Source organism: Jaculus jaculus, chromosome X (genome assembly GCF_020740685.1).
Source record: "Jaculus jaculus isolate mJacJac1 chromosome X, mJacJac1.mat.Y.cur, whole genome shotgun sequence".
Classification (NCBI taxonomy): domain Eukaryota; kingdom Metazoa; phylum Chordata; class Mammalia; order Rodentia; family Dipodidae; genus Jaculus; species Jaculus jaculus.
In genome coordinates this window covers 83770900-83785694 of record NC_059125.1, presented here as the reverse complement: position 1 = coordinate 83785694, position 14795 = coordinate 83770900, and the positions used below count along the sequence as shown (strand labels likewise).

Sequence of the window (14795 nt, the reverse complement as noted above, 5' to 3'; positions counted from 1 at the left end):
AATGGGCAGATCTCTTGAAATTATTCATCTCGATTTTATGTTCTTCCAGAAATGATGTTTGAGTTTTTTTTTTTAAAAATCATTTCAAAATATTTCACTGCACTGTATTGTATTTTCACGTAGTATGATCATTTTGTAACAGCCGCATAACAAATGTTAAATAAAATTACTCATGAAAGAAATGTGTGTTCCACATGGTTCAGACTGTGAAAGAAGAAACATGTATCAAGTATGTGTTTACTTTCCGACAATCTACAATGTATTCAGTATCAAGTAATGAGCTCAAGAGTGCATATTAGAAAGATGCCACATAACCTAGAGCTTTTTTCAGTTTTGAACTATTAATAATATTGGATATGCTAAAGAAATGCACAGCAGTTTTATTAGAAAATGAAGAAAGATATTATAAGCGAGAGAGAAAGGTTAACAAATTTTGCTCTGACTTTCTGTAAAAAATTAGTCTCCATAATCCATGGTTCAAAAGTTCCATTCATCACTCAGCAACTGTACTTTCTTTATTTGCTCATACACCGCTTAACAAATGACATATGATTGATAAATGCATCTTTTTATGATGCATGCCTACATTTTTAAACAAAGATATGATTTATAAAATAATATTTTAGGTGCATAATTTAAGGACATTTTGTACATTCATTTTTGTACATGAAACTAAGCAAGGTTAAGGACCTTACACAAAGACAGACATATTAATCAGTGCCTGAGATTTAAATATGTATATATACACACTAAGCTCTGCAAGCAACCCCAGGGAAACAACTTGTGGACATTATTAATACATATACAGACCTCCAGATGTTCATAAGCAGATGATTTTCAGAAAGAAATATTATATTCTAAGAAAATAAAAACTTGTTGGTAGGTACCTATTGTCAAGTTAATGAATCAGTTCCAGTAACCTTTTGGTGTGCCAATGAATAATAGTGAACTAAAGAGTCAAAAATCCAAAGAGTAAGAAAAAGCCTTAGTCATCCAAGAAATACAGCTATGTTAATATTGTTTTCAACTTTTGGAATGGGTACTGTGCTTCTTAGGTGACTGTCATAACAACCTTGGCATTTACATTGTGTAGAGAGTGATCTTTCCCACATGACAAGAAAAAATAAAAACATGTATACAATGTAGAATTTTTTTTAAATTTTTTTGTTCATGTTTTATTTATTTATTTGAGAGCGACAGACATAGAGAGAAAGACAGATAGAGGGAGAGAGAGAGAATGGGCGTGCCAGGGCCTCCAGCCACTGCAAACGAACTCCAGACGCGTGCGCCCCTTGTGCATCTGGCTAACGTGGGACCTGGGGAACCGAACCTCGAACCTGGGTCCTTAGGCTTCACAGGCAAGCGCTTAACCGCTAAGCTATCTCTCCAGCCCAGAATTTTTATGAGATAAATTATATGAAAAACTTAAAATTCTCATTCACATTTTTAGGTTCTCAACAGTAGGCATTTAAAATTTTCTCAAAAGCTGATATTGCCAATCTGCTGTTAGTGTTAAAGAATCAATTGACTTAAATACATAGGAGCTTTAGATTATCAAAGCACATTTGTTTATGTTCAGAAGGATTCAGGAGTATATTTGAATCAAGAAGAAAGCTTGTCATTAAGTTGAAACCTAGATGAATTGATCTTGTCATATCTGTTATGTTTTTTGTTGGAAGAATTTGAAAGGTTATGTGGCTAGCAATATTGATCTGAACAAAGTATTTTCCTTCTCATTTTATGCACAAAATTAGATTTGAAACCTACTTTCCCGAACCAACAAGTATCTACTGGGGTGGGGGAACACATTACCACCTGAAATTTTAAGCAAGCAATGTAATTTGGATTCAGGACAACCCTGGAGAGCAAATAAAGAGGACTCTATCAGGTAGATATATTTTAGTCTAAAAATAGAAAAACAAAATTAAATTATTTTGTTAAGTGAAAAAAGTACTTGGATGCGTCCTAGGTATAAATTTGGAAGGAAAGATTGTTATGTTTGCAAACCCAAAGTCATTAAATTATTAGCAGATTATTTTTATAGACTTCCACTGTAAAAATACTTTTCTGAATATCATGCATTCTATCTTAAACTTTAAGTGGTTTATTATATTATTACATTTTTGTAAAACTATAACTAAGTAGATTATAATCCCTCAAATTGTACCCAAAGGCTCACAACCAATTAGCACATAAATTAATAAATACATAAAAAATTAAAATAAAAAGCTAATTAATCACAGATAAGTCAGTTCTTTCTTAGATATAGCTAAAATGAAGTAAGTTGCAGGATAATTTGTATGCTAAAAAACAACATGACTTGGGCTGGAGAGATGACTTAGCAGTTAAGGTGCTTGCGTGAGAAGTCTAAGGACTCATGTTAGACTCTCCAGTCCCATGTAAACTAGATGCACACTGATGCAAGCATGCAAGGTCGCACATGTACACAAGTGGGCACACACATCTACAGTTCAATTACAGTGGCTGGAGGCCCTGGCACACCAATTCTCTCTCTTTTTCTCTCTCACTTTTCCCCTTTCATATTAAAAAGGCCAGTTTGTTAGGCTTGCCTCCAGAAGAAAAAGAAAAAGACTTGTCATGCATACAAAGTACAATTTTCTAATTAATGTATATTTTGTCATATTAAATTTAAAATAAAGAAGTATACTGACCTTTGGACACAAATTTTTCAAGATAAAGTATATTATTTTATAATTAGAGATGACATTCCATAATATTATTTATCATTTAAAATAATATAGTATTATTTGCCTAACAGATGAAAATGAAGGACCTGGTACACCACCAATGAAATAAGTCACATACAGATAAATACTCATGACCTCATTAATATACAGAGTCTAAAAATAATTTAAATGTATGCAAGAATATGGCACACTAGTAGTTAACAAGACAGGTGAAGAGAAAATAGATATAGATCAAAAGACACAAAGTTCCAATTAAGTAGGATTATTCTAGCTAAAGACTTTTATGTATAGCAGGAAGACTATAATTAATACTGAGCAGAAAATATACTAAAATTACATTTTAGATGATCTTATCATATAACCACAAATCTATGCAATATTGTTAAGTCAATATGTTTGACTGACAATGCTTTCACATATTTATACTTTAAATATTAACAATAAATTAATAAACAAATAATAATTTAATTAGCTCATTACAGACTTAATAATTCAAGTTGTAATACCAGGTTTCTTTGTTATGCCATTTAAACATAGTCCTAGAAATAGAACCCATGAAGCAGTGCACAGTATTTGTTCCAATTCATTCATTAATACTATTGTACTGATGAGACAGTAGAGCACTTGACTATGCTGTTTTGTACTACTCATTCTTGCTGTTTAATTCCTCCTACTAATTTTCCTTTAAAATATTTTGATTAAGTCTTGATTAAGATTCTTAGAATAACTAGCAAGCCATATTTTACATGAGTTTAATTAACTGAATGTTCTTGCTCACACTTTACTCAACTTTGGACCTTTGAAAGAAAGACCTGTTCCAGTTCATACTAAAACTTTGAAAATAGAAAAATTTTAAAGATCCTGTTGAAGTTTATGGCTTATCTTTCTATTATTATTTAACATTTTAAAGTTAAATATATTCATTTGGCTGTCAAAATTCCTGAGCTTAGAATTCATTAAGACTGCATCGGAAAACAAATTTGCCATTAATTTCTCTTAGTTGTAATTTCAATAAATGTGCTAAAAATCTGAATGACTTAAGGAAGAGGGAATTTCCAGGGAAGTCATGATGGGGAGATAGTATACACAAGTTCTGTGTCATTTTTTTTTTAATTTTTAGTTTATATATTTCTTTACTCCTTTATTTATTTAGTAGAAACTTTGCATAGATACCTCATATGTTAGTACCATCATTTTCCTCCTCCATGCCCCCACTCCACTGTGGATCCCCTTTAGTGTGATTGCTGGTATTTCCCATCAGGATTTGAGTTATGATTTGTGAGAGCAGCAGTCATTGTGGGTGGGGGGCAATAACTCTGGATATCTCTTCCTACCCTGTGGCTCTTACAGTCTTTCTACCTCCCCCCGACACTTCTGCAAAATTTCATGAGCTGGGAAAGGTGTGTCTGTTTAAAATTTGTGTGTTTTAAGTTTACTTTAATGATGTACTCACAGAAGCTTCTGGATTTATGCTTTGGTAAGTTTTGCACATCCATAGTGTCTGTCTCTATTATCCTGGCACAGGTTGTCAAGCTTGCCATGGAAGCAGCACTCTTGCTCATCTCACAAATTACTCTGTATGTTGAAGAGTAAACTGTTGTCTTCTGGCTTCCTCTATCTGACATGCAGCTTAAGTTATATTAGTGACATGATCAATATAACTACATATATCATTCATAATCATTTATATTGAAGGGAAAATTTTTACTTTCAAGTGTATAACCTCAAACCACATCCAGCATCATATTCTAGAGGGTTTTTAAACTTTTATATGCCAAGTATGCTATACACACTTGGGAAAGATGGGCGACCAATTTCAATAAGCAGCTGTTATTATAGTGGTGATATTATTGTCAATTTATATTGCAAAGAGCAATTTCTGATTTAGACCTCATGTACATTTCTAATATTATAACATACTATAAATATAATCAAAGTACCAATCTTATGGTACTAAAAAATAAATTAACATGACATTGATTATTACAAGGTAGAAGTCTGAGCCATGGTGTTAAATCATCACTTTAGATAGGAAAAATCTTACTGGACAGCAGTTTTTTGAAAAGATAAATGAGGGTATGTATTTATTTTCAGAATCTTAGTGCATCTGGCCATTTGGAACAGGGACAAAATAGTGTGTGAAGTCACCCTCTTGTAGATGCATGGCTCACTTTTTGGAAATTTGAGCTAGAATAAATTATTCTGAATATCCATCTTGAAAGTTGGGATACCATCAAGGAGGCAAAAAATTAAAAACATATAAAATTATTTATTGCTCTATTAAAAGTATATTGTAGACTTTTCAGGCTACTTTTCAAATTAATAAACATGACATCAAGTACATTGATTGATACTACTCTACCGAAAAATGTTCAAGCAAGAGAATTTAGGAAGTCTTATAAAATCAAGATTGAAGACAAGAGGGGAAAAGAGGTGATTAGAGGGAGGAAAAAGATAAAAGGAAATATGAAATATGAACTATGAAAGCAGCAAGCAAACTATGTTGGGGAGGAAGGAACAAAGAGGGGAAGAGAATTGAGAAAGGAAATAAGGAAAAACAAATAATCCTTATAGACATTTTAATGAAACCTAACTCTTTTATGCTATTTTAAAATCTTTTTTGGATGGTGACAGTGAGTGTGAATTTTATATATATCAGAACTTGTGGTCAAAGTTTGCCTTCAAAGCCAGCCTTTGAATAGTAATGAAATTACCACACTGCTCAGTCACACATGAGCAGAATGTACAGGTGAAATGTTAACTATGTAGAAACATTTTTACCAGTTTGATGAAAATATTGAAATAGTTAATTTTCTTATCTTTAATTGAAGGGGTATTAACTCTGCTAAATAATAAAAGAAAATATTATATAAATTAGCTACTTTCACTATTAACTGAAGTATAGAGGTATGGAAGGCTGAATGATTTGATAATATAAAATGTATTGTATTTAACACTATTATAGTATGTAAGGTAAAAAATGTTGCTAAAGCATTTAACTTAAATATCTGTCTAAAGCAAAAAAAAAAAAAATCTTTGGGGGTATAGATTATGATGGAGCAAATCTCAAAGATAAGCCTGCTCCTGAAAGTAGAGACTTAGAAATCTTAACTGATGCATAAATGCTCACAGAACTGAAGATACTGTAACATGAAGTCTTGAGGTGGTATGATTCAAGTGCCCCCCATAAACTTAGGTGTCCTCAATGGTAGGTTCCCAGCTGATGGAGATTTGGGAATTCACACCTCCTGGATGGAGTGTATTATTGGGGGCAGGTTTATGGGTGTAATAGCCATTTTCCCCTTGCCAATGTATGGCACACTCTCCTATTGCTGTGGTCCACCTGATGTTGGTGAAAGGGTGATGTTCACCCTCTGCTCATGTTGCCATTTTCCCTGCCATCATGGAGCTTCCTCCTTGAGCCTGTAAACCAAAATAAATCTCTTTTTCCCACAAGCTGCTCTTGGTTGGGTGATTTCTACCAGCAATGAAAACTGGACTGCAACAAATCTGAACCCCAGATAACTACAAGTTTCCTGTATTTTCCTTATACTCTGTATTAGCAATTTACAAGATGTAGTGGAAAAGTCAAAACAATGAAGGCAAATTTCACAAAAATACTTAAGACAGTAATTTCCCTGACAGATTTGATGTTTAAATGGAATGATTTTTACATGGATCATTACTTACAAAATGCTGTAATTGAAAAGTAGTGTTACTAAGGACCAATAAAGCCAATAAACTTTTAAAAAGACACGTTTTATCTAGGAAGATGGCTCAGTAAGTAAAGTGCTTTCTATGAAAGCATGAGTATGTGATTAGGATGCAGAAACAAGTGATCACTGAGATTTCATGAATAACTAATCAAATTGGTAAGCTCCATGTTTAGTGAAAAGTCCTATCTCAAAAATAAGGTGAAGAGTGATTCAGAAAACCCAAAGTAGAAATCTGGTTTATACAAACACAAGATTTCATGCGTGTGTGAATGTGTGTACATGTATACCTGCATACAAATATGTATCCATATCTATAATTATACATAGATGCACACATACCATGTATACACATGGAAAAGTATTAACGGAAAATAAAAACGTGATAATTTCCCATAAATGAAAGGATACTATCAAGAATCTAAGTTAAATTATCAGACTCCATAATGCTATGAGGAATATACATATATACATATACATATATCTCAAAAAGAAAAGTAAAAACCTCTGTCATCTATGTAACACTAAATAAAATTAATATTGTATGAGATAAAATCTCTCAGTGTCACTGGGAAATCCTGCTGGAGCTGAGCTGAAAACCTCCTCCATGTAGATCAGCTGACAGAAAGCTGGAAAAAGCTATGCTGCATGCATTTCCATGGGAGAGAGAGAGAAATTACCAGTGAAGATACTCAACCATGGACATTGCAAGTCTTATATTTGGCCACCCAGGCAAATGAGCCAATAGGTGCCATAGTGTCACTATGAAGACTGATTATAGAAATTCAATTTTACTTAAATATTTTTATTAGAGCAATCTAGGAATAATTTTAGTATTACCTATGTAGATATTTAAAAAATTATAATGATTAACAGTCCTTTTATTGTTTAAATTTTATTTATAGTTTCTTCTGAGTGACATAGTTTCAAGTTTATAGTTAGCTCTTCAATTTACTACATTTGCTATAATTTTCTGATTTATTTGTAAGTTTCAAATGTTTTGTCAACCTTTCACGTATTATTTGCTTAATAATTCTTAATTTCATCTCTTGCTTTGGTTATTTTCATTATATATAAATTTCTATAAATATTATGTTCAGTGTTAATAGAATTTTAGATTTATCAATAGATCAAGCTACACAAATATCTTAGTTTTTCTTATTATTAGAGTTGATATTTGACTATCCTCCTTTGTATCTCTGTTATGTTTTCCAACTAAAATGTCCCACATGGACTTGTGCTTTGTGTACTTATTCCCCCTCAGTTGGCATGGAACTTTTTGTACTTGGTTACCATAGCCATTTTCCAGGGGCAAACCTTTGGAGTTATACTTGGCTCAATTTACAGCTTTATTCTCTACTTCCACTGTGATGTGAACAGCTTCTGCTCTGTGCTCCCACTGCCATGGACTGAAATGCTCTGCCATGTCTTTTCTGCCATGATTGCTTGAAGACTTCTGAAACTATGAACCTATATAACATTTTTCTACCTCAAGTTGTTTATATTAAGATTGTACCACAGAATGCCGGGTGTGGTGGCGCACGCCTTTAATCCCAGCACTTGGGGTAGAGGTAGGAGGATCGCTGTGAGTTCAAGGCCACCCTGAGACACCATAGTGAATTCCAGGTCAGCCTGGGCTAGACTGAGACCCTACCTCGAAAAAGCAAAAAGAAAAAAAAAAAAAAAAGAGAAAGAAAAAAAGATTGTACCACAGAATGCAAAAGTAACAAATGCAGTGACTTTTCAAAATATTCTTACTTCTTTCCCTTACTGAGGATAGTCAAGAGTGTCAAAGATTTTAAGCATATACTTTACCATAGAACTACACTATCATCAAGATGCCTACTTTTAATATTTACCTAAGTTAGAATCAACATTTAAAAGCCCAAGCTAATATAATTGGAAACTATTGAAAGGGAGTTTTATAAGGTTGCCTATCTCCTCTCTCTTCCAGTTTGTTCTAAGGACAGAAACAGAAAATATAACTTTGTTAATCTGGTATGAATTTCAACTGTGCAAAGTGTCTCACAGCTGCTCATTATTTTACAAAATGTCTCTGTAGGCAAGGGCACTATAAAATGTACTGGACATACCTATTATGTAATGAGCTGGGCTCTGTTTCTGTTTATTGTCCATGCAAATTCACATTCTTAATACAAGACCCACATTATGTTGAATTATATTGCTAATGTTTGAAATATAACATTTTCTATTACCTGAATCAAAAAAGCTCAGTTTCCTAGTTCCAGTTCTGATAGTGGTACAAATTGACTACTTTAAAGCACTGTGCTAAGATATCCCATGCTTCTGAGGCTTCAAAATAAACTAGTGCCAATCAATGTTCTCTACTGATAGCTCCTCTTGAAATCCACTCAAGAGTTCAAGGAGAGCAAAATGCAATGAATTCTGCCTCTGAAAGCCTCAATGTTATAACACAAAGTCTGCAATCGAAAGTATCAACTTTGTTCTGTGCAGCCACTTGATGGCTTTATGTTCAACATTATTTTTGCACAATCACCCATGGTAAGTAAAAAAGAAAAATACAGCTGGAACAGATTGTTGTATAACATAGGAATAGAGTGTGTACATAGCATATGCTAATCCCTAGATTGGAAGTGTCCACCACCACCACCATGGACAAACACATGCAAGTATGAAACATTCATACATGCACAAAAGTGATATAACCTTTTCTTTTCTTCTTTGAACTATGACAAGTCAGAGAGGAAATGTTCTCAAATGAGCAAGTACAAATTCAAGGCTTTCACTGTTTCTTTCATATTTTCTTTCAGTATAATGTAAAATCTTTATTTTAGTAATCCAAAACTCAACAGTTCATCCTTAGTCTTTGAGAACAACCTAAAGCTGATGCAGCAGCCACTACCCACACGCAAACAGGTGAACACCAAATATCTGAATGTTGGCAAAAGCTTTGTAAATGAATGCCTTGTTTTTGTAAAACGTTCAAGAATGCATCTAACACTGTGAAAGGAATGAAAAAAATTAAGTTTTCATATTAATTTTAGATTATTTATATGTGGAATAGGTCTACTTGAAATACATTTTTGTTAAATGTTTTACAAAAGTTAATTTTAACTATTTCTTTAACATTTTTTTTAAAACGTGGCCGCCAGACAATTTCAAAATGCATGTGAGTCTGTGCTACATTTCCTTTTTACAGTGATGATAAAAATCAATAACAATAACCTGAAATTTGACACTTCTGATACTCCTGGCTTATAGTCTTAGAGCAACAATTTAATGAGAATGGTGCCTATTCACTAATAAGTTCAGTACATCTTCTCACACACACACACAAAAAAAAAAATTAAAAAAATAGTTCAAAATTTTTGTTTCATTCTAGGCACAAAGAAGATGTTAAAAGTGTTTAATTTTATGATGATATTTCCAATCAAGACAGAAGAAATAAACAGATCTCTGGAATGTCGAATGCATTTGAAACTCATTTTATAAATCAAGATGTGAAACCATAAAACCAAATGAGGAATAAACTGAAGAAAGAAGTGAAAACTGCGCTACCGGGTAAACAATGAATCTGCCACATTCCACTTGTACTAAATTTTAAAAAGATTCTTAGAAACAATTTCTACACAACTTCACTGTGTAAATATGGGATTCAATCTTTAGGAAGGTTCAAAATGACTATTTGTGCTAGTTGGTAATGATAGCTTACTACTTTTGATTACAGAAATATGACCAAAATCAGTGTTTCTATTTGAATGTTTCATTCTTTTATGGTGCGCATTGTTCTTGTCTGTGACTAGGTTTGACATTGACACTTTTTATGTAAATAAAATTAATCAATATGAAATAAAAATAAAACTTTAGCTGTAGAAATGGCTCAGCAGTTAAGGTGCTTGCCTGTGAAGCTTAATGACCCAGGTTTGATTCTGTAGCACCACAGGTCCACACACAGAGAAATGCCACCACCTGCAACATAAGCAACCACACTCCAGAAACCCCATGCAGAGGTAAAGCACTCTGCATACTTACGACTGGAATTCCAGATCCTACCCCCACAGCTTAAGGCTAGGATACACCCACAGGGACAGTAAGTTACAAACTTGAATAAAACTCCTGAATCTGTTGGAGGACATCTATTCAAATTACCACAACATGAATAAAACATTTTCCTTTCACAGGTTATATTCTGGATCAAAGCTATGCTAAAAATTTTCTTTCTTTTTTTTTTTTTTTTCTGTAGTCAGTCTGAATGACAGTAGTGCATGGCAACAGCCATTTTCTACTTTAATAACTCTGCATTGCCTCACAAAAGTAAATATATTTCTTCTCTAGTTTATTTTACTATGCTAAGTAACAAATTTGCTTCTTTTTTCCTTTGTTATGTAAAGCATTAAATGCCAACACAGTTTTATTATGAGACACATTTTGTCTAGCTCCATGTGTCAATGGATAACATATAATGAATATGACAGAATAAGTTGTCATATATTATCTGAAAAAATTTTGAAGCTAAAATACCCAAATATTAGTGTTTTATAAGACCTGATTTCATCAACAAATACCTTTCTATAACATTTTATATCTACTGTTAATCATCTAAAACAAAACTAACAAAACCTCATGTTTATTTGCTCCTATGGCATGATAATTTAGGGAGATACTAAATGAGCATGAAATAATAAACAGCATGACCTGTGCTATAAATTTGTCACTTGGGAACTATGCACATGCATTTTCATTAACTCCTAGCTGTGGAATAAAAAAGAATACTCTGTGAAAATACATTGTATTTCTATCTAATTGACATATGAAAAGTCCATATCTGTTCTGCATACAAATGAATTATGTTTTATGTTCAAACATGCTTATTAATTAACTAGCCAAATTAATATAAATGAGGTGATTCATTTGGCTGAAAGGAAATCTATTTCCTATGGTCTCCACTAGATTCTTTTACTTTAGGCTCCCTTTTCCTTCAGACTCTTGTTTCTAAACAATTATCCCTGGGTCAGATTTAACATTTCTGGTATAAAGCAATTAGATCTGCATCTTGAATATTAACAAATATGGAGACTCAGCTCAAGATATATCCTTATTTGTGAACTGAACTGAGAATCAAAAGATTTATGTTGTCTGTTAAAACGCTATAACATCCCAAAAATCTACTGAGATAACTGAAATATTAGGATACACAGCAGAAAACTCATGGAGGCTGGACAAACCAAATCACATCTAACTGTGTATAAGCCCTATATCTCAGTCACAGCAGAAAATGTATTGATGCAGGTGAAATTCTTACTCATATCAAAAAATGTATAAGTGTGCTGGATAACAAATGTAATAAAATATTTAATTTATCAATATTAAGTAATCTTCCTCATGAATAAGTAAAAATATTTTCCTGGATGAATTAGACAAATATATATTTGCAGCTTCTTCTATGAGGGAGAATATGGCATTACCTGAAGTACAAATTATTCTCTTATGATTACATACCTTCCTGCATGTATCTAATGTACCATGAGGGGCAAAAGCTTATGTATTATGGAAAAAAAAAATGTTAGTATTGTCTATGGTAATCAGTCAGTCCTCATTGGAAAAGGTGAATGAACTAAATGCCTTCAACTTGACAATTTTTTTTAGTAAGATCACAAATGAAAGATGATTATGTACATAATTAAGCATTATTTGATTATGAGATTGTGGTAGTTTGAATGGATGCCCCCCAATATATTCACAATTTTATTAAAGTTTTTTTTTTTAACTGTGGGCTTTTTTGTTCTTTTTTTTAAAGATTTTTATTTATTTGATTATTTGAGAGTGACAGAGAGAGAAAGAGGCAGATAGAGAGTGAGAGAGAGAATGGGAGCGCCAGGGCTTCCAGCCACTGCAAACAAACTCCAGACGCGTGCGCCCCCTTGTGCATCTGGCTAACGTGGGACCTGGGGAACCGAGCCTCGAACCGGGGTCCATAGGCTTCACAGGCAAGCGCTTAACTGCTAAGCCATCTCTCCAGCCCTTATTAAACTTTTTAATTTAGAACTTCAGGTGCCTAGCTGGAGGAGGTGACACTGTGGGTGGATTGTAGGGTCCAGCCCTAAGGTTTGGAGGTAGATTTGGAATTCCAGTCTAAAAATGCAGAAAGAGCTTGGCCTGCAGTTCCTAAATGTGCTGGCTTGTGGTACAAATGTGGCTTGTGGTTTTCTCTCTCTGCTTAGACCTATCAAAGCATGCCAGCTTCTTCTGCCATTATCAAACTTGCCCTGCTTCAAATAAATCCATTCTTCCTCCCATAAACTGTGTCTGGTATGGAGGTTCATCCCAGAAACCTGAAGCTGACTGTTACAAAGATACATTTAAAAATTTATAATTATAGGAAGAAAATAGGAGCAAACACACTTAAATGAATTGGTAATGAAAATTGGAAGCACAAAATATGACATGAAATTGCCATTAAAATACAAAATAAAAGTTATTATGGTTATGATTATGAGCATAGTGTATAGCCAGAGCCCAATTGTATTATGAATATGTCAAGTGCATGTTATTTACTAATTGGAAAATTTGAACTATGCATTTAACTGCAATTATCAAGGATAACTGGTGTACTAAGGATTTTTTTTTAAATCCACTTATTTTAATGTAGTGTTTTAGCTACTATAATGTGTAAATTTGTATGTTACTCAAATTTTTGTTGCCTAAATTTACAACTGTTGAAAATGGAAATAACAATAGAGGCTGCATTTGAAAATATTTTAAGTATTAAATATAATTTTATAGAACACATATATATGACATTCTAATACTAGATATTGAGATTTTTTTAGTGCAATCATTAAATTATCATGCTTTAGGGTCTCATGTTTACTATATATTTAAAATGATGGAAATAAAGCAAATACAGATATTTTGACAGTAAACAATTTAGCAAATTTCAACATCTAGAAAGCTGTCCTTCTATCATCAAATATTATGATGCCCTGTTTCACACTGAAATTCTCTTTCAACTCTACACCTTTGTGACCAAGAAATCTTTCTGAGGAAGATAAGTCAGACAGAGAAACACAAATATCACATGATTTATTTCATAAGATGACACAAATAAATTAGGTAAACTAGGGATCTGGCCACAGTTAGGGTTGGGCGAACTAAAAGAAAAGTGGAAGTGACAAGGAATGACATATGTGTGTGTGGGATAGTATACTAAATCCATTAAGTTGAAAAGAAAAAATGAAATCTTCACCTTTACATAACAAAGACAAAAAACTGTATCTGATAATTATTATTAGACAACTTGCAGTTCCTGAATTTCATCAGGAAATAAGTAAATGAAAGTGAGAAGAAACAATCAAAATAAAAAACCACAAGCAATGTGTCCCTATGAACTTGAATTACTTATATGATGGTTAAATATTCAAGACTTTAACGTGAATTAGGAGTAAGCTATTCCCTTTGAAATTCCACTGTTTCCGGGGCTGGGAAGATAATTCAGTAGGTAAAGTTCTTGCCTCTCAAACATGAAAACCTTTGCTCCATCATCATAAACCACTTTTACAAAAGCGTACTTTTACAGACTTTTTAATGTCATCACTAGAAAAGCTTAGACAGAACTTTTAGAAGTTAGATAGCCAGTTACTCCAGCCTACTTGGCAACTTTCCACAAGTGAAAAAAAAAAAGTTGGATGGTATTACTGAGAAACAACTCCTAAGGTTGCCATATGGTTTGCACATACATGAGCACACATATGCTACCACAAATATAAACACACACACACACACACACACACATAAGCACATACACTCAAAAAATATTCTGGCAAAAATATTATCAGAAATAATTAAATTGATTATATAAAAATCACAAAGGAACTACTGAAATACTACATAAAAGTCCAAAGCATAATTTAATAACATTCAAAATGCCAAAAAGCATGATATATAAAAACTAAATATTAAAGATGAGACCCTGTTTATATAATTACTTAGATTTCTGGCTGACTTTGGGAAGGGTTATTATTTCCTTTGTCTCTTTTATCAACATGTTTGTATATTATAGAAAACAGCCTAAAACACATATGAAGCAAAATAAGTTATATGTCTAAATAAAAATCAAACAACACAAAGTTCATTTCACAGTCCAGCTGAATATTATGGAAATGCCTGCATAAACACAATGGATGGAAACATATTTGAAACATACAGCATAAGTTATAGAATTTTAAATATATATAATCTTAATAACATTTTATTTATTTTACTGCACAAACTTCACATTTTATAATGTTCTATATTGATCTTAATTTAGTATAGCTTCACACATAATATTTACAATAAATACAGACCAAATATATCTAATCACTTTTTACAAGAATGTAAACTTATAATATTT

General features: G+C 32.7%; 1 protein-coding gene across 4 annotated transcripts in view; it reads right to left on the bottom strand.

Annotated features, from left to right (window-relative positions):
• The window catches only part of Pcdh11x (protocadherin 11 X-linked), a 688067-nt gene that overhangs the window by 86032 nt on the left and 587240 nt on the right, over positions 1-14795 (bottom strand). The window lies entirely within an intron of this gene.